Consider the following 8,829-nt stretch of genomic DNA (forward strand, 5'->3'; position numbering starts at 1 on the left):
CTGTCCAGTTGGATTCCTACCCGAAGAACACCAGGAGGTGTAGCTTTTTATGTATTTTCTGCTTCTTTGTCTCCCATATAGAGTAACACACAAACATGCAGTCTGATTAAGTGGTCTCATGTTACAAGGTCATGAGGAATGTTGTCATGTACGGGTATAGCCAGGTTGCCTTGAGGTTTGTTTTGCTTTGTTTTGTTTTGTTTTTTTCTTTCCTTAACCAGGGGCCCCCACCACAGTGCCAGGTGTGACAATCAAAACTGTCCCCCAGTATTACCAGATGTCCCCTGGGGACGAGGTGGGGCAGCAAATTCACACTTAATTGAGACCTACTGGCCTAGACAAACAGAAGAACCAAAGAGAATCAGTGCTGTGTCTGTTAAACAGAGATTTATTCTCTGATTTTCCATATGATACAGAGTGAAGCACTTCTTTAAGTAATTGTGAGAAATAAGCCCATTGACCCAATCAAAGGAGGGACGTGAAGACTCCGAGAACAATGACATGAGGATTTAAACAAAGTTCTTGCAAGAACATGTGTCTACTAGACAGACACACTCTGGGCAGTTACAGCAGGTGATTTATCTCCTAGCACTCAGAACACCCCTGTTTCCTCACTGGCTGAGAACTGCAGAGGTTACAGCCTTACCCAGAAGTCATCTATGCCCATGTAAGGCAAAAAGTAGTCTGATGGAACAAGTGTACATTCCCTGAGGTGTCGCAGACACTTTTAGTCCCTCCTCCTTTTATTCTATGGCACATGGTCATTGCAAAGACCAGCAAACAGCCCGAGAACCTAAGCCAGCGAAAGGGAGAGAAGAAGAAGAACCAGGAAGTGAAGTGTCTAAAGGGTTGGGACTCCTTTGTGTGTGTGTGGTGTGGGGGGAATTCATACATATTTCCAGTAGGTTGTAAATCTGCTGCTAACTGGACAGCCCAGCTTTTATTTAGTATTTCTGAAAATGAAACATCTCCCTTACTTCTCACAGTAATGATCAGGGTCACTGCTTGCATTCTAAACCGTGGATTTTGTGCCTGACTTTCAAAACTGAAGGTATATATCATACTTGGAAACTGGGCAGAGAGCACATACAGACATGCCTTGGAAACAGAAATAATCCACTTGATGATTTCCACTGCTGAGATTTATGACTTCAGAGTCAAAACCTCCCCTCCCCCTCTACATTGCAACCCTTAGTTGTGATGGCCACACTCACTACCCCAGTGAAAGCATGAAGTTAATTCAGCCATTTTGACCCGACAACACATAGTTCCTGGCTTTTCTCAACAAATTCTAAAGGTCACTGAACTGAAACTACTGGAGGTATTAGTCAGAAAGTTACACAGCCAAGGAACAAAAACAATAGCAGCAGCACACACTTCAAATGTAAATGGAAAATTATATAATATATGCCCCTCTCCTTTAATGTTACATAACCTACACACACACACACACACACACACACACACACACACACCCCGGTTTTAACTTTCTTTCTTCCTGTGATTACATTAAATTGAGTTGTTTATCTATTCTGGGGCCTAGTGTCCCCTCTGAACTGAAGGAATGGCTTTCTCCTTGTGTGTCCAGTTCCTGCATTTATGCTGCTTCTGAAATGCTAACATGTTAGCCTTTTCAATTCACTTGTCTCCTAGGTGAGGAGCTGCACATTCTTCAGTGACTATCTAATCATTTCCATCAGAAAGGAGAGTTCTGAAAGGAATAACATTGAAAAGCTTCTGGGTTTTGTTTTGTTTTGTTTTGTTTGTAAGTAAACAAGGCATGGGAGGCAATATTTACCAAAGGGATTTCAAGTAGGATCTTGGGGAAATCAGATTCCCTGGATCTCCTTATGGTGTTCAAGGTAAGACAGTGAGTATATGCACAAAATATTTCCAAAGTTGCCAGAAGTAAACAACCTGCAATTCTTAACTAATTTGATAAAATGAAGGGATAACTGGATTATGGATTAATTATTCATACAGACTGGACTATGAGTTTTTGGTCTGATTTGCGAAGTTTAGCTGGTTCCTGCAATGCAATAAAATAGAACATGTCTACTGTTCCCATGTAGCAGCCTGGCATGTACATTTGTTTGGGTACAGTGAGAATGAGGCCAAAATTCTGTCAAAACCTTTAAATTCAAACAGAAGAAATAGTACCATTCTAATTATCTCCTTAAACCTCCTACTTTGCACACAGAAAAGTGTATAGTATCAGTTTCTTGAAGGTGGACAAAAATTAATAATATTCAATTGGAATTTTCACATTTCATCTGTTTTCAGATATATGTTGCTTCACAACTTACTTCAAACTCTGAAATGGCTTCACCTTCAATATGTGGGTTATACTGATCCCCTAAACACTATGCATGGCAATTACCTGACACTTTGAGGTTATCTTGTGAAATAAAATGCGTATCCAGTATTACAAAGAAGCTTCTGTCTATCTAATGATGCATATTAGCACATCATTTCAATTTTAATGAAATCAATGGCTTATTGACATGCCCTGATTTATGCCTCACAGCAACTAAATGAGTAAGTGCTACTAACCCCACTGCATGGATGAGGAAACTGAGTCTTAGTTTCATAAACTTCACATCACATGGAAGCTAGTCCGGTTTATACAGCTTCAATGTGTAGAAATGAGACTCAGAACTATGTTTGTCTGAAATCAAAACCAGACTCTTATCTAAGAATCCCTTCCTTTCTTTTCAAACTAACCATCCTTTAATTCCATTTGAAAGTAGGTCTGTGTGACTTTCTAAAAATTAAAAGAAAAATATCAGTCATTAAAAGAAGAGTTCTATATTTGAGCATTAATTTTCACCTAAAATGATTCTATAAAGAAAATGAGTTAATTAAATATGCATTACAAAGCTTCAAACTTGGATTAGACATACTCCTGTAGATATTTAAAAGACCAATGTTTGTAATTTGTTCCCAGTGAACAAAAATTTATTAAGTGAGTGTTAAGGACAAGGCAACAAACACTGTGAGGCTCTAAAAATGCAATTTATCAGGAAACAGAGGAAAAGGAGAATGAGATAATTCTAATAGAAAAACCAAAGCATTACTATAAGATTTTCATGAAAGCATTAGACAACACAAGAGTTTAGTTTTACTTTGTTTCTTAATAGTCTCAGAGTGGGAAAGACCTTTCTAATTATGACACCAAATACAAAATCCATAAAAGAAAAACTAGTGCAATCAGCTACATAAAAATAAATTCTGCATGAGCAAGAAAAAGTCAAAAGCAAATTACATACTTAGATAAAAACATTTAGTATTTATAGATAAAAATCTAAAGAGTCTGTAAACTCTATAAGAAAAAGATATATGCACAATGTTATTCATTACAGTATTGTTTACGATAGCAAAAAGGTTAGAAATATGTGCTCATCACTGGTTACATATATATGTTACATGGATACTATATCATTATAGATCCATTTAAAAATGAATTTTTTAAAGGTATAATATAGAAACATTCTTGAAAATATTATAAAGTATTCAAGGTAGAGCCCAGGATAAAACTAACCTTAGACTAAACAAAAGTATGCAATTTTGTGTGTGCATAGCTGTCTTTATCGAGTTAGTGTACCAGAAACTAAAAGCAGTGTTAGCCTACACTAGGATCCAAGGAAGAAGGAGATAGAGACAGGACGGATACTTTTCACAGTTACAAGTAAATTCATTATCTAGTCACATTTTAAATTAAACAAACAGTTATTTTAAAAGGAATATCTTATAAAAGACATTACTGGGAGGCTACCAAGGAGTAATCCTGAGTAATCATAAAGAGTCGAAGACAATAATGGAAGATAACTGAGTTGGCAGGAAAGAGAATCAGTTTAGCTTGGGACACAATGAATGGGATGAGTTTGAGAATAGATGGATTCATCATGCTGAGGCATAAGTAAGTAGAGGTCTCTGACAGAGAGATGGCAATGTGGGCCTAGAATTTTGACAGTGTTTAGCTTCACAATGCTCCAAACCTACAGCACTAGGCCACCTGCATTTCATTCTCATGCCAAACCTAGTCTTGAGTACCCAAGCCTAATCCATACATCCTGCCTCCTTCTGAGGTCTGAGACAGGAATTTTGATGAATGGAGGATGCCAAAGTCAGGTGACCGCTATAAAATTATGTGAGGTTCATAGACATCAACATTGAAGTTAAGGGATAGTAAAGAACACCACAAGCCAAGTGTGATGTTATACTCTATAATTTTCCTTATATCTTTTTCTCTACTGTGTTTCTTAATATCTGTGGACACTGGCTTCATCGGCTTATGTTAACAGTTTTGTGTCCTTCCTCTGGAATTGGTACGCTGATGTTTTGGCCTGGTTCATTCCCATGGGCCACAGTTACAGACAACAGGTGAGTCAAAAGACAGTATCTCAATTCTGGGAACATTTTGGAAGTATTCAAAACAAAGATGATCTCTTTCACTAGGGATACTTGCTAAGATATAAATGTGTAAGCTTAGAATTTCGGGGGTCAACTACATATAGTGAGTGAGCTATTGGAGAATGAGATCAGCACTGAAGAAGACAAGTGCCTACGTGCATACACACACACACACACACACACACACACACACACACACACACATTCATGTATGTGTATGAGAAAGGGAATAAATCTAGGCTATATCATCTGAATTCTGGAATCAAAGCCAAGTCCTTCCAAAATTTTATTATTATTTTTTAATAATTTATTGTCACATTAGCTAACATACATTGTATACAGTGTAGTCTTGGCTTCAGGATTAGATTCCCATGATTCATCACTTGCATACAGTACCCAGTGCTCATCCCAATAAATGCCCTCCTCAATGCCCATCTCCCATATTCCCCACCCCCAACCCTCCATCCCTACCAACCCTCAGTCTGCCAAAGTTTTATTTCTTGAGCCCAAAACTTCTTTGTATGTATGTATGTATGTATGTATGTATGTATGTATGTATCTATCTATCTATCTATCTATCTATATCTCTATGTATGTATCACCATCACTCTTATTCCTTAAGTCTCCTCAGTTGAACTTTTATTACTTAAGAGAAAACTCATTTATACAACATTATACTTGCCAAAATGGTAGTTATAATTATAAAACTCCATGAATCAAATTCTGTCTCTATTTCAGGGAAAACCCAATCTCATAAAATTTGTGAACATTGAGTATATAGTTATTTGCCAAACAGTTCTAAGGGGCTCAATAAACACTTGTTGGCTGATGACTCTCATGTGGCTATTTCAATATACAATTGACCCTTGAATAACACAGGTTTGAACTGTGCAAGTCCAGTTATATGTGGATTTTTAAAAATATAAATACAGGGCAGTACTATAAATGTATTTTCCCTTCCTTATGATTTTCTTAATAACATTTTATTCTCTCAGCTTATCTTATAGTAAAATTATAGTACACAATACATATAACATGAAAAATATGTGTTAATCTACTGTTTGTGTTATTAGCAGAGCTTCCAATCAATAGTGAACTATTATTAGTTAAGTTCTGGGGGAGGAAACAGTTATATACAGTTTATTGACTGTGTACAGGAACATGGGTATTCTTCCATGTTGCTGATGTACTTCAACACATGGGGTGAGAAACGACTAAAGTCAAGGTTTTGCTTCACCGAAATGAGGATTCTGGTATGTGCAAAGCATACTCAGTTAATGGGCTTTATAAGGCTGAATACAAGATCCTGGTGCTTGGATTTTAATATAAGACAGGAAATCTATTAATAAGAAGCTACATTTCTTATGACTAACCTTATTTCACTAATAACTTATAGTTTTATTTTCCTACAACGTAGATCTTTGGGTTTCTCTTTAGCTTTAGAAGAGAAGAACAATCAGTAATATTCTACAAACAAAGTACGAACAACATTTAAGTTGAAGTCAAAATTAACAATGGGTTATAGGATCAGACCTATGATCAGACCTATGTAGCTTATAAGTTAACTGTTTTAAGTGCATACCACATATATTACAAATAACATATTGTTATGTTTGGCTCTGCCCAGAAGGCAATAAATAAAATCTATGTCTAATGGCATTTACATATTAGTAGTGGCTGAAATTTTATAGATGCAGTTTTATGGCCCAAAGAAAAAGCAGTTATTTTGGGGTCTCTACAGCTATAAACCTGTACATAGATTTTTACAGTGCTGAGTAAGCTTGGATAAAATTAAAGCATAAAATTTCCCCACATGACTACTTTGGTTATCCTTGGGAATATTATTCATCTGAGGATTTTTATTTCAAATAGCAAATGTATGGAAGTAATTTTTTTTTCTTTTGCTTGATGTGGACCAAATTAATGAAACTAATATAAAAAGCAGACAGAAATTGTCAAAGACACTTGCAAGACATTTTGTATAGAAATGTCCTTGTGTTTTGACATTCTGATTTCTTGTTTTCTGACAGGGCTATAATTTGCTTTAAGAATTGTTTTAATCAGTTACCAAATGTTTCTTATGCTGCACTGGATAGAAGTAATTGAATTTTGTAAAGATGTCGCACAGTAGCTGGGGTAAGATTAAAAAATTTATTTCATTGACCCTTCTTGCTTTCAAACCCAGGGTCTAACTAAAAACAGTGCTTCCTAAAAGAGGTTATCATCAAAGATAGTTTTAATAAAGCTTTACAGGTTAGCTTTGATAACATCATCGTTTCCTTTAACAAGAGGACGAATGTGGTTGCTGCAATGACCAAATCCAGTAATTAAACATCTCACAGCTAGCCCATGTTCAAGTTGCATGTTCTGAGAGCTTATAAATCCATGAAAATAAATCTCTCTGGGGCCATCTCGACTTCAGAAAGATAATTTTAAATGAGCTGAAGAAATGAACCTTGCTCTTTCCCTAAAGTGTGTGGTGCATTGCAGAATGCCTATTTATAGAATTACTTTAAATATAATCACAACCTCTTCTTTTGAAAAAAAAAACATACTTTCACTATTTTTTTCACTTACTTGTAGATGAAAGCTGTCTTCCTTTAGTTCTGAGATTCTATTTACATAAGGCAGGACTGAATATTAAAGAAAATAAAGTACCCCTTAAAAACCTGTGAAACACTGGGTGCCTGGGTGGCTCAGTTGGTCAAGTGGCTGACTTCAGCTCAACTTATGATCTCACAGCTCCTGAGTTCAATCCCTGCATCCGGCTCTGTACTGACAGCTGGATCCTGCTTCAGATTCTGTGTCTCCCTCTCTCTCTGTCCATCCCCCCTTGCATTCTCTCTCCCTCTCTCTCTCTCTCAAAAATAAACACTAAGAAAAACAATATCTGTGAAACACCAGATCATAATCTAATGATTTCTAGAATTTTTACAACTCATAAAGGCTTTAGAAACCATCCAAAGAATAAGACACACATTACTGGGGATAAACATTTTCTTTTGCCTGTTGAGTATCCATGATTTTTTCTATTAATGATAACTCAATTCTCCTTTGCAAAATCACTCCTCCCTGACTCTGACAGCACATGGTCCATTTTCTCCTAGTTCCATCTATCTAGTTTTCTGGAACACATTGGTATTTGGTCTTTCCACAGCCTGGATTTCTAGCCTCCCCTTCAAGTCTGTCAGTGGCCCTGGGTCCTTTGAATTAATTCATTTTGGGCTGGTGAGAACTCAAGTTGGTTTATGCGGCTTATTCTCAAAGAATCCTTGCTAACTGTAGCTCATTAGATGAAAGCTCAATTAGGACAAGAAATGCGTCTATCACTGTTTCATGCAACAGTGTGTAAAATACTGTAAATGCTCAAACAATAAATGCGAAGTTGATAGGTACAATTTAGAAGAATGGAGTGAAACGTCAGATCTCACAGGCAGATTATTCCAGAACCTAAATCAAAGATTACATTCTCTTTGATATTCCCTTCCATTGTTTCTTCCCAATAAACAGCCTTCCCTTAAACTATGCATGCTCTGCTCCAGCTTTGCTGAAGAAAGAGGTGCTGGCATTACTGGTCTTTAACATGTATGCCACTTCTGTACTATGGTTAATTTATACTATCCTGAGACTTCCGGTGTTTAATCTGAGCATAAAAGTATCCCAGGAATGCCACTGGCTGACAAATTCGTTAAAGTTGCAATCCTTTAAATCCTCTTAAGGTCATAAATTACAAATTATGACATAAAATTGAAGACAGATCGTGACCAATTATTTTCTCACTCCTATTCATTCAACATAGCATACTGTCCACTGGATAGGAAGAAAAAAACCAGCAAGATTATGCAGTTTAGGTAAGAATACAGAGAGAACATGAATAACTCCTTGGCTTAAAGGGGTATTATTTTCTAAGGAGTAAAGTCAAACTTTTGAACATATCCTGTAAGGCTGCCCACTCGCTGGTCTCATTTTTCTCTTTTACACCTCAGGTCCCACTTGCTTAAATAACCAGTCTTCCTACACTCCCATTGCACCATCAATCTCCATATATACTGAAATCTCAAAGAAACATCTTAGGTGCTTACTCATACCCTTGCACACACCACTTTCTCCACCTCTGAAGCCATTCCATGTTTGTTTTTATTTGCTTGTTTTTTATCATCCTTTGAGACAGAAAAAACATGAACTGATTCATGAGCACTTTTTCAGAAGACTCAGATATATTTATGTATCCCTTTTTCTCTCTCATAATATATTCTATAAAAATCTATTCTAGTATTAAATACATTTTACCATAATTATTTTTACACGTTTATCTCTCCAAGTATTCTGAAAGCTCTTCAATGATAAGAAATGGGTCATGTTCATTTAATTCTTCACCCCACTCTCTGCACCTTAACTGGTACACTGTAAGCTTAA

Source organism: Acinonyx jubatus, chromosome A2 (assembly GCF_027475565.1).
Source record: "Acinonyx jubatus isolate Ajub_Pintada_27869175 chromosome A2, VMU_Ajub_asm_v1.0, whole genome shotgun sequence".
In the NCBI taxonomy this organism is placed as follows: domain Eukaryota; kingdom Metazoa; phylum Chordata; class Mammalia; order Carnivora; family Felidae; genus Acinonyx; species Acinonyx jubatus.